Below are 24,372 nucleotides of genomic sequence, written 5' to 3' on the forward strand. Positions count from 1 at the left end.
AGCAACTTGCTGGTTTTGCTCCCTATTTAAGCATAACAGTAGGGAAAGACGTTCTCATCTTAGATTGTTTTACAGAATAAAGATCCAGAAACAAAAACTATCTGCCAAGACTCTTGCAAATGGATTCTAGTCTACCCATGATGGTAGTCGGTGTTGTGAGGCTTCTAGAAATGCCTGGGGGAAAACCTTCCTCAAGACATGCATGCCAGATATAGCAGGTACTTCCCTGTTGCTAGAATTATTTCTCTTGCCTTTTAATCCAAAGAGTGGATTGTGAAACCTACTGATTCATCCCTTTACTCATGTCTGGCTGGAACCCGGGGCTTCCCTGCTCTTTTGTACAATTGCCCAGTTTGTACTGAATTTGTCAGAGTCTGCACACTCAATCCCAAAGTTCAGTAAATCCTCTGGAGTCCAAAGAGTTCCATTACAGATTTCTTTATTTAGGAGAAATGCACAGCATCATAGTTTGTTGAGTCTGCCTGAACATAGCAAAGCCTTGTCTTTTTAAGCCCAACTTCCCCCCCTTCTAGGTTTCTATTCCCACTTGCAGCTCTTCGCGCCTTCCTCCAGTTCTCACACGTCCTGGCCTTGGATGTCTGGCTCAAGATAGAGATAACGGCACCTGGCCTCCTCCTTCCCCCCGCTTATGGCAGGTCAAGCAAACGGTTAGAATAACATTCCCAGCATTACCCTATTGATCTATGTTTAGCAATTAAAGCAAAAGTATAATTAGTAATTAAAGCATATTAAAACAATCGAAGAATCTGGTTTGCGTAGATCCTGACAGAATTCTTTTTAGAGGTAGGGAGCAATAGCAACAGGGAATGTCACCTCTGTGTAAACTCCTAACTAGAAAACATAGGACGCAATGGAGGAAAGGATTTGTTTGAGAGGAAGGGGGAACTGTGGACAGGATGCTCTCAGTGGGCTTTCCTTACTGCCACCAGTTCACTTACCTCTTCGGTAACAGGAGAGAGAGAGAAAGGACAACACACACACCAGCTGTCATTTCTTTTCCTCGCTCTTATTTTGATTTACTTGTTTAGATACCCTCATCCATTCAGTGTCAAGTACTTAGGATTTACTGTGAAAGAGAAAGAATCCTTCAGCAGATCTTCTGAGCAGAGACAGTTTACCTGGAGTCCTGAGCAGATTACAAGAAAGATTTCTTCCTGCTTATACAAATGTTGTTTTGGAGGCCAAGCATATCTTCTTTCTCACTAAAGAGCTCCTCAGAGGACGAAAGGATTGGACTAAATATCCAGCTGTGTTTTGTGTTCAGTATAAGGACATTCTGAAAACATTTAAGAAAGCCGAGGGTGCAGAGTAATTTCTCTCTGGCTTGGATCCAGTTCTATCTGAAAAATTAGGAGAGTGCAGAATTGTATATTGCAGCACAGGGGAGATTGTAGCATTCAATTTTAATTAAATAACTGGCAGGAGGCTTTGGAAAGAAGACAGCTCTGCTCATAGTTATCCAGTTGGAACAAAAGCATTTTAATGAGGGGGATAAATTTTGGATTTCTTGATCTTTGCTTTACATATCTTGAGTGTTGTCGGTATACTGCATATACCTTTTAGTTGATGGGATATGGGTAACAATATGTTGGGTTGTAAAGTAGGCTCTAGAGTAGAGATCCTAGCTTCCATAGAATAATGTGAAAATGCTTGAGGTAAAATTGGGCTCTGGTTGCACTTGTGTACATTACAAAATATGCCAAAACTAAATAGCATCACCCTCAGCAGGGAATTCTACCTGGGGCAAGTATAAGGAGACCCGTGTTAGTGTATGATAGCTCACAAAAGCTTATTTTCTTCTGTGTAACATGTAACATGTATGTGTGTGCTTCCCCTCATGTTACCTAGATTAACAAATAGAAAGAAAGAAAGAAAGAAAGAAAGAAAGAAAGAAAGAAAGAAAGAAAGAAAGAAAGAAAGAAAGAAAGAGTTGTGTATCAGTGAATCTGAGAGAAAGAGGTAGGATTAATAGATGTGAATGATCCCATGTAGTGGGATTAATAGATGGGATTAATAGATGAGACCTGATCCCAGGTAGTGAAGCTGATGAATATATGTGGGAAAAGAAGGGTAAGTTTCATTATGAATGAAAGGGCAAAAATGGATGCCAGAACTGATGTATAAATTCATATCATCTAGGTTGTTGTGAATATACAGTGGTACCTCGGGATACGAACGCCTCTACTAACGAACTTTTCAGGTTACGACCAGTTCTGGCCGCAAAAATTTACCTCGATGTGCGAACTCCGCCTCGGGGTACGGTCATTTTTCCGCCCTGACACGTGGTCCGTGGCCATTTTTCCGCCCCTGACACGTGGCCCACAGCCATTTTCCTGCTGCGCCACACCCAGCCGTTTTCCCGCTGTGCCGCGCCAGGCCGTTTTCGCACTGTGCCGCGCCACGCCCAGCCATTGCTGCGCCGCACCGCGCCTGGCCGTTTTCACGCCGCGCCACGCCGCGCCCGGCCGTTTTCCCGCCCCTGACGCATGGTCCGCGGATGCCAGAACGGATTAATGGTAATTACATTGAACCTTATGGGAAAATTTGCTTCGGGGTACGACCAAATTCAGAGGGCGGAATGGATTAACTGGATTTACATTGAACCCTATGGGGAAATTTCCTTCGGGTTACGACCAACTCAGGATACGCCCAGAGTCACGGAACGGATTAAGTTCGTATCCTGAGGTACCACTGTATATGAAAGTTGGAGTTCCTGGTTATCTTATGCTCCAGTGAATGGTGATAATGGAAGAGCCAAAGATGTATTTTAGGAAGAATTGTGCAACATTCTGAATGAATGTGATTCAGGGGGAAAATTATTCTGCTAGTTAACATAGATGGAGAGGTCAGAAAAAGACCGAAGAGTACAGAGAAAGTGATTGGACCATTTAGAAACCCAAGTATGAATGAAAATGGTGACTGGTAAGCATCTACCTAGAAAATGGTTTGTTTCTTTAGAATACATGAAGAGCCACGGGATATAATGAAATGTTAACTTCAGTTTGATCCATTGTTGTTGTTGTTTAGTCGTTAAGTCGTGTCCGACTCTTCGTGACCCCATGAACCATATCGCGCCAGGCCTTCCTGTCCTTCACTGCCTCCCTGAGTTTGCTCAGTTTCATGCTCATTGCTTCAGTGATGCTATCTAACCATCTCATCCTCTGCCGTCCTCTTCTCCTTTTGCCTTCAATCTTTCCCAGCATCAGGGTCTTCTCCAAAGAGTCCTCTCTTCACATTAGATGACCAAAGTATCTGAGCTTGAGCTTCATTATCGATCCTTCCAATGAGCAATCAGGGTTGATTTCCTTTAAGATTGACTGGTTTGATCTCCTAGGAGTCCAGGGGACTCTCAAGAGTCTTCTCCAGCACCACAGTTCAAAGGCATCAATTCTTCGGCGCTCAGCCTTCTTTATGGTCCAGCTCTCACAGCCATACATTACTACTGGAAGTTTGATCCATATGATCATGCTAACTTTTAGAGGAAATCCAGACTTGGAAACAGGCATTAGAGAACTTGGGCAGGCTGTTGGGCCAACGAATTGGATAAATTAATAGGACAGAGTTGTTGTTGCTGCTGCTTTTATTTGAAGAATCACCCTCATTGATTAAGGGAGTATTGTTTTAGATATTATTTTGTCAAGTAAAAAGTTTTGATAGTCTATTAAATTTCAGATTAGCAGATAATCCCATGTTTCCATATTTGTCTTTTTTACTTCAGGGAATTGCCCTACCCACTTTAATTTTGGATTGTAAGATTGCTTCCCCCCGTGTTTATTGTTTTGTTGTATGAAGCACATTATGAAAGTTTCTTCAGTTTTGTGATTTTTCATTCTGTAATTCTGCTGCCCTCTGCTGAGCAAAACATGTAATCACATTCATTTTAATTTGTTTTTGCAATCATCTGTTGAACAAATAATATAACTGAGTATTTCCAAATCTTTCCTAGTCTTTTCATTTCTTCTTTTCAAGAAATAAGTTGTATAATTGTAGCCCTCTATCTTCAAAGGCAGCAGAGTTTTTGTATGTGTGTGTGTGTGTTGTATGTGCATACATACATACATATATACACATATATACATATGCGCACACACACGCAAAACACCAAAGTAAAATCAAATAGATGAGATAAAATACTAGCATAACAAAGGTAAAATAACACATAAAAATGTGACATACACTGCTATAATGGTGCATTAATTACTTATGCAAGTGTAAATCTAAAATATTACAGACTATGAAGCAAAATATGTATCGTCTAAAAACAAGATAGCTAGTATGTATTAAGCCTAAAGTGATAAATAAAACAGAAGTGATTATTTCTGTAACCAGTTATGCCTTATTTTCACTGAGGCAACACAGAATTTGGCTACTGCACAGGTGATAAATGGTTCTGAATTTTCTAGAAGATGGTTCACGTAGGAATTGTCTGGTCCTTCTGGAAATTTACATATTAGGGGCAGAATATAAGCAGACTGGGTATCCCTGTAGAGTTTACAATGTAGTAATACATGTGAAATGGTTTCGATCTCCTTGTCGTCATGTAGACATGGGCAGGTATGCTCGGTTAATGGGGTTTTGGAGTCTGCCTCGCAGCAGTGTGGACGGTAAGATGTTATGCCTGGCTTTGAAAAATGCTATTCTCAGCTTGGGGAAAATTAGATTTTGTAGATATTTTGCTGGTTCCCAAGTGCCCTTATTTATCCAATTTCTGCCATGTGGGGGCAGGCTAACTGAAACTCCATATCCCTTTTTATTTGTGTGAGCAGTTGTTTGGCTTGGTCATATCCTAAAAAAATTAGGAATGGTACAGAAAGCCCATATCATGCCGACTTCTGCTCTACAGCCTGTTTCCAGAGAGAAGGAAAATTGTCTCTTAAAACTAAAGGGGTCAAGTCTGACTGGGAAAAATTGGATTTTCAGCCAATAGTTTATCATCCTCCTCCAAGCCTTTACCTGGATTGCAGGCATTCCTGTCTCAAACCTTAACTGGGCGTTTGCTGTTCCATTGGGTACAGCAAGCATTGATCTCAAAATTTTTGTTTTCACTGTTTCCAGTGCATCCTTCTTTGCATAAATTCCTTCTTGGGCCCCATAAAGGATTTGGGCCAGTGGTTTGGCCTCAAAAAGTTTTAATACCTCAGGGATTAATTGTCCTCTGCTTGTATAAAAGGAGCGCTGAATAGCACATGCAGACTTAAGAGCTAGCTGCACTGTGTGATTCTGGTGCGCTTTCCAGGTGTCTTTAGAGTGGAAAACCACCCCAAGGTATTTAAATGCAGTAACCTGCTCTAACTTGTGCCCTTCTATTCTCCAGCATTGTTGAGTGGCTCTCTTAGCAAAGACCAGAATTTTAGATCTATCAAAATTAAGAACCAGGTCATTTTTGTCTGCAGTACCAAAATATTGCTGCTATTGCTCTTTTCAGCCCTAAAAGTATTTATGAAGTTATGGTGGCATCATCAGCGTAAAGGAGTATAGGGATTTTGCGGCCTGCTAGTTTAGGCGTGTGGAAATCTGGATTATGAAGAAAGTCCACCACTGAATTGACATGTAAGTTGAAAAGAGAGGAGACAAGAATACATCCCTGTCTCATTCCTTCCTGAATACTTACTGTGCCAGAGTGGGACCCTTGGGGATTGCACCTCACTCTTAAGGTGGTGTTGGAGTATAATTTCTGTATCAGAAAGAGGAGTTGCCTGTCAATAATTGTGTTTTTTAATTTTTCCCAAAGGGCATTCCTGGAAATTGAGTCAAAGGCATGTTTAAAATCTAGAAAGGCCATGAAAAGGGAGGATTTCTTTTTATGAGTGCATTTTTGTGCAAGATGGTGGAACACCAGAATGTGGTCTGCTGTTGACGTTCCTTCTCTGAGTCCTGCCCACTCATCTTGGATTATGCCCTCTGTCTCTATCCAGTCTTAGAGCTTGTGATTTAAATGTTTAGCATATAATTTGCTAACAGCACTCAAAAGGCTGATAGGCTTGTAATTGCATGGACCATTCTTATTGCCCTTTTTATAAATTCTATAAATTCTAAAAGACTATTCTTGCTAGCCTCCAATCTTTTGGAACATAACCTATGTTCCTTGGAACATAACCTTCTCCAACCTAGAACATAGTCTGATCTATGAATGTACATAGGGATGCTAGCAGAGGTGCTCACCAGCTGGGATTTTTTTATTATTATTATTTCAAGCAAAACACAATCAAAACCTGGAGCCTTGTTCGCCTTAAGGTATTCAATTAATCAGGTTACCTCTTACACAGAGACAGGGGGCCAATTTTGAATTTGGTCCAGGTCGATCTCACTCTCATTTATGTTACTAGGAGGGTCCATGTATAACCCTCTAAAATATTCCTCCCAGGCTTGAATTTGTACTTGATTTCCAATCCCAAGTCTAGTTTATTTGTTTTATCCAGGACTGATTATCAGCCCCTTCGGCCAAGAAAGACAGCCTATAGCTAGCTATCTGTGAAGGGTCCAAAACAGGCTCTTAAAGGTGTATTCCTGAGGGGATTTATCAAACAAATGCAGTCTCAGATTTGAGAAAAGATACGCCTCCTTGTGATTAAATTATATTGTCTAATAGTTATGAAACATCTAGATTTATCCCTATGTTTAAAAACTCCCATGTTAAAGGAATTACACTACATTCCAGGTTCCTGTTAGTGAAGAGTGGACCTTAAATTATGGGATGAGGCATTGAGTTACTGGATGGCAAGCAAGCTCTGAGTGGCTGATGGTTCTCTGTGCTCAGCTATTGGCCAGAAAGGGTTTGGGATAAAGAAAAGCTGGCCATGTGGAAGTACTCTCAAAGAGGTATTAATGATAACAGTGTTATTCTCACATGCCATGCTAGATGGGGTTCAAGAGGATAGATTATAGATTGCATCCTTCCAAGTAGTATGTCTGTCTGTATGAGTCATGTATTGAAACTGACATAAGCTAACCACACAGGAAAAGTTACAGACACCTCTGCACTCTTGAAATACAGCTTTGATTTTTCTTAAGGATAGGAAATTTGAGCTGGAACAATGGCTTTTTCATGGAGGACCAGTGACTATAGAGAAATAACTATAAGCTAACCATTAGATTTCAAATGGAACAATGAAGTAAATAAAACAGTCGTAACTAAATCTTAACTCTTCATATATTAAGCATCTCAGGTCTCAAGGACATAATGTTCCAACAAATCCTCATTGCCAAATAGCAGAATTTTGTAACTGCATATGTCATTTTAGGGACTCTAGTACATAGTGGATATAAAATTTATCATGGTGACCTGATCAGTTTTTAAATAAGAGCTGAATTAATCTTATCCAAACATCAGAATAAAACTCACACCCTAAAAGACCATGTTGAATTGTCTCAACTTCCCCACTTTACAAGGACATATTTTGAGGAGCTAGAGCATTATTATACCTACTTTCTAAAATTGCTGAGGAAAGAACATTGAAACAGGCTGTAGTGAATGCTCAGGGAAATTTGGAGTAAGTAATTGAGTGTAGATAGCCTGTGGGCAAGTGTCTTTGGGGATTTCTTAAGGACCAGTAAGTCCTTGTAGTTTGACTAAGGTCATGTTGGATTTTCATATCCTCAATCCATCTTCCAGTTGGCCTAGGATAGATATTTATAATTGGATGGGGAACACATCATCAGATAGGGACATAAGCAGCCACATCCCGGTCAACTGGATGTGTGCTTTATTATCTATGTAGGTAAATAACAATGCCTGCCCTGGAACCTACCAGATTACACTGGCCTTTAATCCCTCTGCCGGAATAAATTCATTACCAGATGCCTTGTTTTAACTGGTCAATTCGTTTCACAGCACCCAGCAGTGAAGATATTTAGTTGAAAGGTCTAATGAAGGGGGGTCAGCACAAGATTCCCCATACATTGCATATCTTCATAGGAATACAACAAGCCATTTGAGAAGAGAGGCCCTTGCTAATCCACTAGAAAGGCAAGAACTCTTTGGCTTTTACAGTATACAAACAAACACCTTTTGCAAAGTGGATTCCTTTGCTCCCCCCCGCCCGTTTCCTTTTTAGGATTTATATTTTCTTTTGGTTTCAACCATTAGATGGTCAGAACTAGGTATAGAATTCCTTTTATAACAAACAAAGGAGTCTATCTGGGGTTTTAAGCAGCTAAGCAGTCATGTATAAACCACTTCTTAGAAACCAGGTTATCATGTCTGGACTTGGGATCTCTCTTTGCAACAAACACCTGGAGACTGAATAAGGCTTTCATACCAGCTCATAACATTAATGATTCAGGGATGTAAGATTGAGCAGCTCTTCATGGTAATTTCATATAAACTGTCAAGTATCTTTATTACAAAGACAAAATACAACTCAACAGTAAAAAAAAAAAAAAGAGGACATATAAAACAGAACAGATTGTAAAATTAACTGGGCTTATCAATAGGTCAGCTGAGCATTTTCAATAACAGTCATGCTTATCTGAGAGTAAAAATTATAAGTAAAATTGATCAGAATAACCAGGAAATTTGCTTAAAAAGTTGGGTTATCAACTCTGACCATGTGTCAGCATAAAACAGGCAATATAATAGTTTAATTGTTTTCATAGCCCCTTTGCTGCATGGGCAAAACCTTAGCCAAAATAGGATACCTTTGTCTCTCCCTTCTAAGACTGCAATAGGAAGAGCATCATATCAAGCCAAAGAGAATTTAGGGATTGCAATTTGACTTAAGTACCTAGCAGCTCTAAGGAGGGTGAACAAGCTGGTCAGGAGTATATCCTTGAGAAGAAGTGCCACAACTAATTGGGTATCAGCATCTTTAATCTGTTGTCTTGGTATTACTGTTACACACTCGTAGCCAAGTGTGCAGAGTTGGGTTAATGAAAATCCAAGGTGCTTCGCTTTGGGCTTTGCACTAGGATGACACAAAATTATCAGTGCTGGCCTTACGGCAAAGAATGGCATTTGAGACACAGCAGGGGACTTGCAATATGTTCCTGAGAAAATTGATCTGAACTTCTTCTAGGGGACCAAAAGAATTATATGGGCCTAATTGGGTACCATGTACCAACTGAAGCAAAACTACTCCTTTTAAGACAAAACTATGAGAATATACAAATATTTCATTTTTATTCAGAGATTTCAGGGTCATAAATTATTGGCAGGCCCTTTCAATCCTTATTTATTTAAAGGATATACTACTATCATTTAAGACAGAATATTTGGTATGGTTAAAGGAAGGAAGGAAGGAAGGAAATCATAGTATAACAGTTACAGTTGTGAACTGCTTTGTGATCCCTGGCTCAGCCTGCTCAATTTCCTTTGCACTTATGAGAAACATTCTTGAGACATTTTAAAGTTTATCAATCACTTGCATCCCACCAAAAGAAACTCTGCTGGCAGTAGCTATGCTGCTGATTTCATTAGAGCACCGTGGCTCAAACTTTTTGCAATCCTGGACCAGTACATTCAGAAAAGACAAGGACTATCCAATTAAACAGATACCCCTCCCTATGATTTCATCTTTAAGAGCATGGGAGTTCATATTTTTTGGTAAATAAGATAATAATTTGTATATCCCTTCCAATAGATTTCACAGTCTTTACCTGCTGTTATGAAAGGGTTTCACCAGGGGTCACTGCAGCCCTTTGTCAACCAATTTCCCAGAGGCCAACAATCCTCCTGCTCTGGGCTTCCCGTGGACGCTGGCTGCTACGGTTGAGTCATGTCTGGCAGGCTCGGGAAATTGAGTTCCTCTTGCAGCTGTTCCTGGAGTTGGACAGAGCGTGAGGGGGAGGCTGCAACTCAAACACCACTCCTCATGGCTCCATGCCATTGGGAAGGTATGTGTGGCTAGTGGGAGATCCCAATGGGAGGAGGATTGCTTGGCTGGTCTATGTTCCCCCACGTCCTGTTCTTGTGGGTATCTGTTGCTGTCCCAGTTTATACACTTCCCACCCCTTATGCTGCACCAGAGTAGTTGTGGTTACAGTACTGGAGCATGAGTAGAAAGACCTGGCATATCACCCTCCCTTTGATACAGAAAGTGAAATGGTGACTTTGGGGCATTCATTCCTGTCTGGCCTACCTGATATTGCTGTGCTTCTGTTGTGGCAAAAAAAAAAGACAGGGGAAGTATTCAATGCCAGCCAGAGGCCAGGATTGAAAGGCAGGAAACTGGGCAAGCATTTAATTTAAATTAAATTTTTAATTAAAGTGCTGTGTGCAAATGTGTAGTGCATACTGCTGAAAGCACACGAAATGCATTTCATCTCAGTGCAGAGAGTGCATTTCTCTGAACTGTACATATAGACTATTGTGCATCTCAGGCAATTCCTGACTGTTGGTGTATCTGGGGTTTGGTAGCTTGTACTGTAATCAAGCAAAGTGCATAAAGCAACTTAGATAAAATTCTATATTCTCACAATCTGTTCTGTTGACCCAACCTGGAGGGTACAGTGAAGAAGTGACTGTAACAGTCATGAACTGTATAGATGCACTCTGGAAATAGCCAAAGAGGTTCTAGGTGTGGACAAGGGGAATGCCACTGTTCCCCAGTTAGGTGCAGCTGTGTGTGAGAGGGCCTGTATATTGTCTGAAAACAACACATTGCTGGTTGCATGACTATCTCTCCCCATGAACCCACCAGTATGATTGCTCAAGGGAGAACAGCAGATATCACCACTTTCAACCCACCACCCAGGAACAAAAGAGGCAGGATATGTCACCCATAAGCTTTTATTGTATTCTGGGACCACTCATGCAGATACAGAGCACCACCAGTTCAGCAGTGACAGTCTGTAGTGTCAGATATTAGGGTTAAAAAGGACCCATGGATATATTACATGCCACAGCCTGCACAATGCATAATGAGTGGACATTGGCAGCACCATTGCAAGTATGCTCACAGATGGATGCTAGGACTGTTGAGCAATTAGGGGTAGGCTACATGTTTACCATGCTCAGCCTCAAGGAGGGACACTTTCATCACAGCATTGGGCCAGGCCAGGTAGAAGCCTGGGGAGGAGAGAAGACATTTGTCTACATTATTGCCTGGAGTTCCCCATACTGAACAGTTATGTACTTCCGTCATCAAAATGCTTCAAAACTCACCACCTCTGTCTTTTCCTGCCCTACAGTACAAGGTGCCTTTGAACTTCTTTGCTCCTGCCCTTCCTCCAGCTTTTGCTAACGTGATTCTTTTTTCATCACACACGCACAAACACACAAACTTGCAGCGACGTCTCCTGGTTGGCAGTGCTGTGTAGAAAGAAGGGGCAGTAGCCCTGCCCTGAGAGGCTCACCCTACAGAGGAGAAACATGCTACTGCTGAAGGAGACTGTTGCTGAATGTGCAGCAGCTGTGGGATAAAGTCAGCAGATCTAGGACCTATGCGCCACTACCAGTAAAGCCATGCAGTTGGTCAACAAGCACTCATGGGGCACAGCAGCAACCTGCTACCAGCGTTGAGTGCCCCAGCTGCACCAGGCTGTAGCATTTCTACTGTTTCTACTGTTGCCATTTAAACTATGCTGTTGCCTGTCATGGCTTGGGAACAGAAGCAACAGGGCACACAAGAAAGCACAGGCTGGCATATTTATGGCCCATACAACGTCTGGCTGACCGTAGTTTCTTCCCCGAATGCAGACATAACATGAGCTGTGTGCCAAAGCTCACTGAGAGACACTCGCCTACCACTTTGTGAGCTGCACTGTCTCCTTGTTGTCCCAGCAGCACAAACTATCTTTGGTAAATGCCCCTTTGATAGGGGGGCAATGATGTCATTAGTGATTGGTAATGCAGAAGTGACCTGCCCACCATACTGAATGGTGCACCCACCCCTTCCCTATGCTTGGTATGAGGCCTCATCCGGCACCTGGTCACTATGCAGACTGCCTGGCTCCTGATGGGTGTGGCACTCCTCAGGACCATCAGTGACTGCTCCCTCATGTTGTGAAGTCTATAAGAATGCTTTCTGCTGAGTGGCAGAGGAGAGTTGGAAGAGGAACCTGAAGTAGCAGATCAGGCAGCACTGCAACCATGCTCACAGGGGAACTGCTACAGATGCAGTGGGGAGAACAGGCAGCCTCTAGGTGCATTGCACAAACACCTCCAGGCTGTATGTTTATGAAGATTCTGTCATCCAGGTGGAATTGTCTGGAAGTTGAGTCATGGCAACTGGACTTCTTTTCTTTTTGGTTAGAGACGTTTCGCTACTTGTCCAAGCAGCTTCTTCAGTCTGCTGCTTGGACAAGTAGCGAAACGTCTCTAACCAAAAAGAAAAGAAGTCCAGCTGCCATGACTCAACCTTCAAACCTGCAGGCTACATGGTTGGGAAGGACAAGCAACCTGGAATCCACAGAGTGAAGTCTGCAGAAGGTGGGCTACCATCGTGTGGCAGTGGCCCTGGAAATGTGGAGACGCTTTCCCAATATACCTGAAGCATGCTCTGGAAAAAGGTTTTTAATGTTGATCATCTCAAGATTTGGGTGACCAACGACCACTACCTCTTGATTTAGACATGGATTTGCAAGATCCAATGCTCTTACTGCCTCTGGCCAGGAAAAGCTACACATAACACACTTTAGCACCACTTTGATCATGCAGAATCTGATAAAACTGATGCAAGTAGGAGCACAAGGTGGGCTTGTTACTCAAGGGAGCTTTATGGGCAACAACATATATTCATGACGAAAATAGTTTGTTTTGATCTGGCATGGTCATAATCCTTGGCCCTAAACTCTGCGAAGACATCAATATTTCTATGACTGACTGCAGTAGATCTCTTTCAGGATTTTCCTCTCATCCTGTATTTCCAGGAGAGTGACTGCTTGTCCTTCCTCCACATAATGCTCCATCACATCTTGGAAGGGAGTGGAAGTGCCTCAACCATTCTTTAAAAACCACAACAGGGAGGGATCCAGAACTGGGACTGGCTTCAGATTCATGTTGGAAGCTGGAATGGGAAGGTTTCACATTGGATCGAGCACACAACCTTCCAGGGACAACAAGCATAGACTGAAAAAGCAAGAAAAAGGAAAGCAAGGAGAGAGCTTGGTTGCACATCCTTCCCAATCATATCACTCAGTGGAACAGCCATTTGCATGGGATTTCCTGTTTCAGACCACAGATAGTTCAACTGGCTATCCAGGGTCTCCTGTGAGACTGAGGAGTGGAAATTTCACTGGAAACATGTGAAGAAAAACCCACTTTTGCTGTGGAGGACAAGAATCATTCCCAAGGATACCTCTACTGTAGGCTAATCCTGGGATGAGTGAGGACCTGTGTTCTTGAAATGGAAGATAAGTTATGCTTATGGCATGGTGAGGTAATTGTATGGATTAGGTTTCTCTCAAGTGAGATTACAGAATCTTTGTGACTGTTGTACATGTAGTATTTTTCGTCTTTAGGTCCTGCCTCACTATTCAGTAAATATTATACTCCACATTTCTGTGATCTCTCCTCACTCTGTTCTTGGAAATTCAATTTTCTTTTCACCCCAAATCTCCACTATTGCTGGTTAGCGAAATGCCTAAAAATGATGCCTATTATAGATCTACTTTCTGCAGTATGCAAAGGAATACTTTTTGTAGTAAATTCCGTATATATGTCAGCTTTCTTTCTAGCCAAGTTTATTTATGTATTTATTGGATTCATACCCTACTCTAAGCTCCTTAACTTTTTTTTCTAGGATGCATCAAGTCAGATTTCACCTGAAATTCACCAACGTGCATGTACGTTGACAGTGCCTGTTGGCAGGGCTAGAGGTTCAGGTTCCACAAACATGCTCAGTCCAGCAGCTTTAGAAGATTCCTGGATTGCAGAGATTGCTGTTCTATTGATGGCAAAAAAACCCCACCCAACCCATTCAGGACATATTCTCGCTTAGCCTGAGGCTTTAGCCAGCCACCAATTCCATTTCCACACTACAGCCAAATTTATCAAAAGATGCAGTCTTAATGGTATGGGGGGGGGGAGAACATATGCTGAGGGGGAAATCTTTTGTTTTACTTAACTTCTTCCGATAGGGACATGCCAAACCTTTAAAAAGTCAAGCCTTTCTGTCTAAATGAGGCCTTTAGGAATCATGAAAATCCCTATGCTACTTTATTTAGGACACATTTAAGTCAAGGAGGGATTTGATTAAGTCGTCTAGATGAAAGGAGGCCGATGTGTAGCCCCATCTGAGAGCATGTTTGGGAGCTTTGGACCAATAGAGACGCAGCAGACCAGCGCCGAAGCAGCTTCTAGATTTCTACATTACTTCTGTCATCTCAGCAGCGAGACTGAAACGCAACCCCTTCTCCCAGCATGAACTCTCGTTGTCTTCCTGCCCCCACCTCAGTTTCGGGTCATGCTACAAGTCAAGGTAGCGCAGCAGCTTCTAACTAGGCGAAAGCCACTGGAAACGCCAGGGCTTCCTGGGCTTAGGAGCCATGCTTCACTCTGGCCCCCGGCTTCCTGGGCTCGTTACAGGGGTTATGAACCCCCCCCCGCCTTGGGGAGGGGGCACGGCGCCGCCGGCCGCATCCCAGGCAACGTCTAGCGCTTGGAGGGCGTATCCAGTCTCTGTGGGGATGGGGGAGGGCTCTACCGAAGACCCACCACCACTTTTTCTTCAGGGCTGCCCCCTCCCTCCTTTGTTCTCTCGGCCCCGCCCCTCCCTCAATTTTGCTTGCCTATTGGCTCATGCAGCTTTCACTCGGGGTGGGGGACCCATCTGGTCCCGCTCCCCGACCCAGGGTGAGACTGCCGAGGCGGGGAGCCCCGGCGCTTCCTTTATTCCATTTCGCCTTGTCCCGGGCTACGGCAGCGGCGTGAGGCGGGCGTAAGGTAAGGGCTTGCGCGCTCCAACCCCAGCGCGTCCGCTCCCTCTGGTCATGGCCGAGCAGGACGGGGGGAGCTGCTGCCCGGGCGCCTTCCAGCCCGGAGACAAAAGGCAGCCTCTCACGTCCTCGGCCGGGTGCCTCCCTTCTGAATGCCTGACCAGACCCCGAGCTCGAAGGCTGCCCGCTTGTGGCGCTTAGTCTTTGGGTGGTGGGCGGAAAGCAAGACGGGTTCTGCCCAAATCTTGCCCTTCGGCCTGTGAGGGAGATTGCATCATGTAACAGTTCCAGCCTGGGCGCGGGACGTTCTTAGCTAAATTCTCCAGGCCCAGGAAAGCCTCCCGCCTCTTGCCCTGGTAGGTTGGATTGGCTGGCGGGGGATTTGGAAGGCTGACCGACGTGGAAATGCGATGGGCTGCCCTTCGAACGGAGCTTCCTAGCGGACGGGAAGAGTGTGTGTCGGGGGTGGGGGAGGTTTAGGGAGAAACTGTTTCCAAGCGATGGTCTCCAGACTTCAGTAGTATTGTACCGATGCCGCAGCGTTATGCTCAGTGTCCAAAAATCTGTACGTTACAATACTGTAGCACAATCAGATTCATAACTAAGAGCAGCAGAACATAGCTCTCCTAGAACTGATCTGTTTACTTTAGATTTTTTATTGCAAATGTTTAATAGAGAAGCAAAAGACTGTTGTTAATTAAACCTGTTAGAAGTGGAATGGGGCGTATTTTTGACCGACTAAAGTTATACAGACTTCAATAAGTCAGACAGTCCTGTGTATGTTTGCAGGAAGTTCCGGAGAATTCATACCAGAATAAGAAATACTGTAACTTCTATTAAAAACTGGTTGAATAGCCTTTACATTTATTTTCATTATTTTATTTTCAAAGAACTTATAGGCTGCTAACCTGTGCTAAAGACCACATGTATTATTGTTGTAGTGGTTACTTGACATGACTGAGTTAGTTTTGTCAGGATATCTGATTTATTTCTTAAACTTGAATTATCAATATGCAACAAGTTACTAGTGTGTATATTATTAAGAAATATTTCTGAGTCGGTGATTTGCATAGTTACTGCAAGAGTGGTCATCTCTATGAAAAAGGATATTTTACGATGCAGAGTGTGGCAGATCAAATCTTTAAAGAAAATATACTGTTAGAGAATAGTTCTAACCAAAAGTCATAGCCTTCATAGTGTAGTGTAGTAAAATTAATGGAGAACAAAATGTTGACTTTTCTCGGGGAAATTATCTTAATTTCTGGCTTTAATAATGTGATGTTAGATTAGCATTTTGTAAAATTAGCTGAAGAACAAAGTAGCACCTCTAGGTTAATGGATGAATATAACTTTTCTTATATAAAGACTCCTTCATCAGGTGCAGGAATGGACAGGAGCAAGGTAGGCTGATCTAGAACAAACATTCCACATTCACAGCCTGAAAAACTAGAACATGACGACAAAAAGTATGTGCCTTTCTAGCATGCATAGTACCTGTAGTACCTGAGACGAATAGAATATAATTTTAGTAAGGGTTCCTGTTCTTCTTTGCTAGCTCAAATTCCCTTCAATTTACATTTGTTCCCAACTAAAGGAAATAATTCCCAGCTAAAGGGAACAAGTAAATCTCCATTTCAGAAGGCAATAATAAACTGAGTAATTCAAGATAACATTGCTAATAAAAACAATTATATAAAGATATTACAATGAATAAAACTTCAAATGAAGAAAGAAACCTAATAAGTAGAAAACTGTTAAGTGCATTTCACCTACATTATCTGTGCTAAAAATTCAATTGTTGATTCCAACTTTCACATATAGTAACTTTGAAATTGAAGTTTCTTTATGATAGTTTTTGACCAGCATAACAGATAAGAAAAGGGAAATAAATTGCTATAGAAAACCCATTACCAAAAAAGTTATGCAACATACAAACTTGTACATTTGTGTGGCTCAGTAAACATATTTTGCAACCTGGAATGTGAGTGAAGAGTTAACCTCTGTAAAAAATAAAGAACATAAAATGTATCTATATGACTCTCAAATTCGGAAATAAATTGGGGAGAGCGAATAAGAGAAAAAATTGCAAATCAGGCTATCATTTAAGGGGCACCATAGGAATACATGGGCAAGAGTTTCCACCTCTCTAGGGTATATTATTTTTCTCCTCTTTTAAATATTCTTAGCATGCAATTTAATCATAATTTTCTACTTTTAGCCAGACTTTGGTCAGATTAGATTTCTTTTTATTCAAGCAAATGTAAATCAGTAGTCAAAAGGACTCAACTTAATGTTCAGAAATACAACTTATTCACTAAACAGGAAGATCCTATAATCATTTGTAACTCAAGTGTATTCTTGCTGTTGTAACTTGAATACATACAGGTAGTCCTTGGGTTATGATGGCAATTGGGATTTGAATTGCTGTCGCTAAGTGAAGCAGTCATAAAGCGTGATGTCACATAACCATGTCACTTAGCAGTGACAATTCTGGCAGTCCTGGTTGCCATTGTTAAGGACTGTGCAGGTCATTAAGCAAGGACCTCATGTGACCCCAACTTTCTGCCGGCTTCCCCATTGACTTTGCTTGTGGGAAGCCTGGAGGAAGTGTCGGAAATTGCAGTCACATGACCGCGGCTCACTGTGATCTCGTAATTGTGAGCTGAGCACTCGGATCACAGTCACGTGACTGCGGGGAGACTACAAGAACCAGAACTATGAGGAGCCTTCGTAAGTACCATTTGTTCAGCGCTGTCACAACTTTGAATGATCATAACCTGAGGACTACCTGTATTCTTCACTATTCAGGGAGTGGTGCAGATTTCTGGTAGAACCCTAATAGTTGGAAGGACCATTTAGGTCATCAAATCCAATCCCTGCTCAGTGCAGAAATTCAAATTAAACCATCATAGACAGGTATCTAGCCTGCACTTGAAAACATCAACAAAGACAAGTCCATCATCTCTGTAGATAATTGGTTCCACCACAGTGGAACTGTTCTTATTAGGAATTTTTCTAATGTTCAGTCAGAACGTGCTGTCCTGTAACTTAAATCCATTATTCTGTGTGCAGCATTCTGAAATGGAAGAAAACTGGTTTTGACTTTCTTCTGTATGACATCCTTTCAGATGTTTCAGAATACTATCATACTCCTCCCACCGCAATTTTTTTTTCCTCAAGGTTAAACTTTCCCACTTCCTTCAGACTCTTTTTATACGACTTAGGTTTTTTGTCTCTTGATCATCTTTGTTGCTGTTCTGTGAATTTATTTCAAAAATAACATGAGACTAATTTGGTGAAGATTTGTTCTTGGTTAATCCATGCTAACCCAATGGTATTTATTCCATTGTTTTCAAGATGCTTACCAATCATTATCTTTATGATCTGCTCTAGAATCTTCCCAGGTTTTAATGTTAGACTGATTGGTCTATAGTTAGATTTTCCTTTTCCCCACTTGAAGACAAGAAGAACATTGCCTCTCCTCGAATTGTTTTGGCACTTCACCAAGATTTTTCAAGAATAGTACATAACCAAACCATAAGCTACTTTTTTCAGTATGTTATCCAGTATGCAGGTCATCTGGTCTCCAAGTATTAAACTCCAAGAGGCATTCTCTGACCATCTTTTAATAATCTCGGCCTTCACCTCTTGTTCTTCATCTTGATCTTCACAGTTTCCTGATGGAATACATACTTTTTGTTGGAAAAGAGTGAATCAAATATGAGCAGGTTTATCTTTCCTTTGCTCTTACCAGTTTGCCATCTTCACTGAACAGCTGGTATACCAATTCTTTTCTTTTCCTTTTATTTTGAACAAAACTAACTTTCATTTTTGTATCATCCTTCACTTCTCAGTTTATTCTGAGTTTTTCCTTTTCTGACACAAGCTCTGCGGTGCCAAGCTACCAGTCTGCAGTCTTCCTTTATTAACCTGGCAGTCTTGATTGCTGCATAGTCTTACTTGCAGATAACTCTGAAACAGTAGGCACTGATGATGATATACTGTAGGTAGCACAGGCAGACCAGCATCAGAATCTTATAAATAAAACATGTCAAAACAGTTAAGGTACCTACTGCTTGACTGAGTATTACTGAGTTCATGCACTAATAAAAATGAAATAATTCAATGAATATCTTACCTGTTTTATTTAACTGTATTAAACTGCCATAATGTAACAGTAAAACTTTAAGGAATTTGAAGTAAGGTATGCTATTTGCATAATTATGTGAAATGTGTAAATTACATCAATTATCAAGACAGTTCTGGAAACAGTTTTGTTATTTAGGGGTAAAGTCTGAACTAATGTTTTGACTAAAAGAAGTGGACCCTGTAAGTTGGGCTTTTATCATACCAACTATATTTTTGTTCATTTATGGGAATACCCATAGTAACTTCAGAATCCCATTCAAAATCTATGACCAGAAAAGACACAGTCCTTGGGGGGGAAAAAGAGAATGATGATCCAAGATTATTTAGTAAACTTCAGCATCTTCAAAGCAGAAGCAGTTCTCATAGTGATGCTTTCTTTGGGTAATCAGACCATTTCTTTATCACACCATTTTCATGTTTAATCTTGGCTGTTTTACATACAAGTGTAGGAACTTCATTAAAGGATCTTTTTATAGCTGGTGGCCACTGTGAGGTTTTAGCCAATAGAAAGGAAAAGTACAATACTATCAATAGACTGGCAGTGTTTGAGCTGTTTTTTGTTTTTGTTTTTTTGGTGCTTTTGAGCCAGTGTTGACTCCAGGTGACTGCTTGGACAAGTCCCTGCATTTTTCTTGGCAAGATTTCAGAAGTGGTTTGCCATTGTCTCCTTCTTAGGGCTGAGAGAAAGTGACCTAGCTGGCTTTGTACCTAAGGTGGGACTAGAACTCACGATCTCCTGATTTCTAGCCTGATGCCTTAACTACTACACCAAATAGTTAGTTGCTCTATATTTGGCTATTTATGTTGTTTTCTCAGTTTTTTGTTTCTACAAAGGATTGATATTTTTGCTTCCACAGTGTTATTTAAGAATGTGTTCTCTGTAGAAATATATAAAAATATTAACAGAAATAGCATTACACATTATACTGTCAGGCAAATTATACTAATATTTTATTTACTATCAGTTTTATGTTTTCTTTTTATAATCTGAGAATATGTATTGATTCTGATGATTTCCAAAAATGCTTCTTTGATGCTTTAGTCCTATACATAGTAAGTGTTCTTATATTTTTATCATTAGCATCTGAAAATGGACAGCTTTTTAAAATATGTGTCCCTTAGGTAGGATCAGTATAGCAAATCAAGGGGCAACAACCTAAAATTCTTGGCAACTGACAGTGATCTCAGTCAATAAAGAGGAAGAAGAGCTTTGCATTTTTGCTGTTCCTTTTCAGTATCCTATATTAATGTGTCTTACATCTTCCTATCTTCTGGGAAAGAAGAATCATAATGATTTATGATAATAATTAATAATCATAATTATTAATGCAGCTTGGTAATTAGAGGCATGCATGCTTCAGAAATGCTGAGGAAAAAGTGCTTCAGCCCTTACATAACCATAGTGCATCTGTGCTATTTGTTAAAGCAGACTGTTTTTTCTTAGGTTTCTGTGTATGAAAAAAGGATGCAGCTGCTTTAAGAGTCACATTAATGAGTGAACTCCTTAATGCTGTCACATTTTTTTATCGACTTGCATGGGGAAAAAATGTAGGCTGTTTCTAAATGAATGGAGAGGTGCAAGCAAGTGCCACAGTACTTATTCCAAATTATTTTTGGAGTGTGTACAGGCCTAGCAATTACAACATTGTGTTGAAAAACATAAGTAATTTTTTAGAATTAGTTCTGCTTAAATAACTATATTTGAAAACAATTTTACTAAACTCAGGGTTGAGGTATCATTTTATTTTCAGGAGACTACGTTTTCATTGAAGTATAAACTGCTTCAAAGACAACTTTGCCAAAAAAATTAATAGCAGAACCTAGTGTTTGAATGGAATTAATATTCATTTACTCAGCTGTGAGCTGGGTAAGTTATGTGCTTGGTCTGTTGTAAGAGTAAGTTAAATATGAAAAGAAATTGTAAACTGTCAGGAGAAGACACGTTTCCTGCTGGGATCTGTAATTGAAATTTTAGGGGGGGGGGGCTGTCCTTATTAGGTCATTCACATTTATGAACAATACAGATAAAATCCCAAACGAATTGGCCGGAATATCCAATTTTGCTTATAATTGGCAAGCATGCTTATTCTGGCAAAAGCCCCTGCCTTTCTCTTGAGTCTGAAAAAGACAGGCTATTTCTCTGATCTCACACTTAGCTGTGGAAACAGTTGTTTAAACAATGGGACATCTTTCAGCTCTCCAAGGGACTCCAAAGTAAGCACAGGATCAGACACGCCCTTCTATGGGTTTCACAAAAGGCAAACACATTTGTGCTGAATCTCTCTTTTAGTCTGCAGTGTCTTGCATTTTAAATGGAAAATGTCATTTACAGAACACATATATTTAGCAAAATTATTTTCATGGATAAAATGAGCTCAAAATGCTTAAACCTTTGAAGGTATGCACTTAGTAGCACTATCCCAAACCATGAAAAGAGATTTAACTAGGAATGCAACACATTCAGCTTGTTCGTTATCAGAATATACACACCCATTATTTTGTATTTAAGATGAAGGATTGAGCAGTGTGCTGGCAAACAATGGGGGGACAGGGAGCTCCTGAAGAGAAATGTCTAGCAGTTCACTCTGTGTGTGTGTGTGTGTAAATATATATATGACAGATTCTGCATGACAGATTCTGTTCAAGTTCACTCCCCTTTAGGCTTCCTCGCTCAACATAGAAAGGGATCCAAAGAAGTACATTTGGGAGATGTGTAGAGCACTGCCAGGATACATGTTTTGTTGCCTGTACATTCCAACCTTTATACGTGTTTTGGAACACCTGAAGAAGCCCTGTCTGGCTTACCAGGAAGAACTTGATAAGATAATAGGGATTGATAGTCATTTCTACTGTGAATTCTACTACTGTACTGCCTTGAATGAATGATTACAGTTTTGGGCAAAATAATGTTCATACGGTGTCTGCCAAATAGTTCTACAGGTGTGAGCCTCAGTTCTGTACTGCTAGGTGTGTTTGTGTCCCTTTTGGGATAGAAATAAATTTAAAATGGGTGGTATACTGTTTTTGGAATGGACAGGAGAGATCAGATTCCACTGGGATTAATAGGTTAGTGGGCAGAATTGGCCAAGAGTATGGTAGGTGAATCTAACTTATTTGATTTGGTCACCACACTTGAATGACACTAAATAAATTAAAAATTATATGACAATTTCTTAACATTTGAATGAAGTTAAAAGTAGTTTTTTACTTTGATTCAGTAAGTGTCTGAGCTATCATATTTAATGTTATCTTAGAAGGGCTTCCAGTACACAGAGCTTTAGTTGGTTGGCACTGACAGGTTATCATACTGATTTCCCCTTCTATAGTCCTTGAGGAACCCTGACTCTAATCACAACGAGCCCTGACAGGCCTTTCACAAATTCAAAATTTGAAGGAGAAAAAAATTAAGGTACAGCAAGATAATATTTTAAGAAGGAAATTTAAACTTAGTTTTAGAACAACGTGCTTTAAAAATGTATACAATTTTCCCCCTGAATTTATATAGAGTGTCCATATTTTTTATAATTTTAAGACCAATCTACTTAAGTACACAGTATCCATCTGTCCCTTTGTGAGTTTTTTATGCTGATATTAAGCATATGGGGACTTGATCTGATCAATACCTACACGTGTGGACTTCAGCTCTTTTCTCTCCAGATGTTTACTTTATGACATTTCCCCCTTTTTGGTGATATGAGTTGTTCACAGGTAGTGATGCTCCACCAGAAGTTTGCAAGAAGAGGCTGGATGGCCAATTATCAAGGATGTTGTAATGTTGGATTTCTTGTAACTGCAGGGAATTAGACTAGATGACCTTTAGCATACATTCCCATTCTTTGACAAATTTTATTTACTTAGTCAGATGACCAATACTGATTGATGGATTGATTGATTACGTGCCATCAAGATGTTGTCGACACTTAACAACCACATAGATTGTGGTAGGGGGGTGTTCCTGAGAGGGATGGGTGAAGAATATTGGGAGTGTATGCCCCGAGTATATATATTCCCAGCAGGGTCACCCAAGGCATGAAAGTCATCCCACTGCCTAGCTAAAGCAAGCAGGCTCCTATATTGGGCAGCAACGATATAGGAAGATACTGGAGGCAGGTGATCACTTTAGTGACATCAGTGGCAAAGGCATCAAATCATACTACATAGGAGAAGGCAAAGGAAAACTACTCTTTTAGCTCTCATAAATGAATTATAATTTATCCTATCTAGCCCACAATGCTGATATTCTCTAGTCTCCTGCTCAAGTGCTAACCAGGCCTGATCCTGCTTAACATCTGAAGCCTGATGAGGTCAGGCAGATGCTGCCACCTGCTGAGTTAAGATCCATGAAGGCTACAACTAGGCATGGGAATTCAGTGAAACTGTTTCCAAATTCAGTAAGATTTCCATCTGGCTAAAACAGCTACATTTGGCTAGATGGCCACACATAGCACATTTTGGCTGATCTTAAAAAATTAAACAGGGTCAGATCTAAGAATGTGGATCCGAGACCTCTAGGTAAACCCAGGATTGTAGGCTTAGCCTGGGAAGTAAAAAAAAAAATCACACAAAAAGACAGTAGCAAACAAGTTCTGTAATATTGCCAAGAAAACTTCATGGATGTGTCAGCAGGAGTCAAGCTTGACTCAGAGGAATCTTTACCTTATAAGAGTAAAGAGAGTTTGGTAACAAAAGTAGACATATATGGAATTTTACAAATATTTTTGTGATGGAAAAGAAAGGGGTGTTTGGTCTTGATTATGGTGACTGATGTAATGGTCTGTTCAGATTGTTCATGTATAAACTACACCCGTTTGCATTTGGCATACAGGCAGTAGGTCAACTTTGTTCAGTTAGGTGTGGCTCTCATATCTGAAGTACTGTGCCAAAGAAACTCTTAGCATCTAATTTCTTTTATATGTTGCAAATTAATGCAGAAAAGGAACATTGAGTAATAATAGTTTATGATACTGCAAGCAATATTCAAAATTCTGAAGCATATTTATTTTATGGGAGTATTGAATATTTTGGTAGATAAACATTTCCAGTTAAAAATCAATTTATCTGAAGAATAGCTTCATGAATTTCATGTATATATTTGGTGAACAGAAAGTCTCGGTCTGAAAATTTATATTACCGTAGTTTTTAAATAAAATGATTTATTGCTTTTGCTGTAAACCAATATACTTTTCTCTTTGGAGGTTATTTAAATCTGTGTATTACATAAACTTCTGATAAGTGAACTTGGAGAGGAAGAGATTCTTGCTGAGTTATTAGGAATAATACATACATTGAAAATCTGAGTTCATTCGAAGTACCCATATTGGAGCCATAATTGTCCAGGACTGGCAATCCATAGAAATATATTCTATAGTAACTCACAAAAAAGACAGA

General features: G+C 40.6%; 1 protein-coding gene across 5 annotated transcripts in view; it reads left to right on the forward strand.

Annotated features, from left to right (window-relative positions):
• The first annotated feature begins 14,717 nt into the window (after positions 1 to 14,717).
• The window catches only part of AFAP1 (actin filament associated protein 1), a 55,953-nt gene continuing 46,298 nt past the window's right edge, over positions 14,718 to 24,372 (forward strand). For 4 of the 5 annotated variants that reach the window (XM_025169499.2, XM_007432778.3, XM_007432780.3 and 1 more), the window contains exon 1: positions 14,718 to 14,842. The gene's annotated coding sequence lies outside the window, so the exon portion shown is untranslated. Of the gene's footprint in view, positions 14,843 to 14,902; positions 15,192 to 24,372 lie in introns of those variants that run through there. The other variant, XM_007432779.3, reaches the window with a different exon arrangement.

This window comes from Python bivittatus, unplaced genomic scaffold (genome assembly GCF_059951505.1).
Source record: "Python bivittatus isolate LINGU-HERP-01145 unplaced genomic scaffold, Pbiv_v1 ctg000960_np1212, whole genome shotgun sequence".
In the NCBI taxonomy this organism is placed as follows: domain Eukaryota; kingdom Metazoa; phylum Chordata; class Lepidosauria; order Squamata; family Pythonidae; genus Python; species Python bivittatus.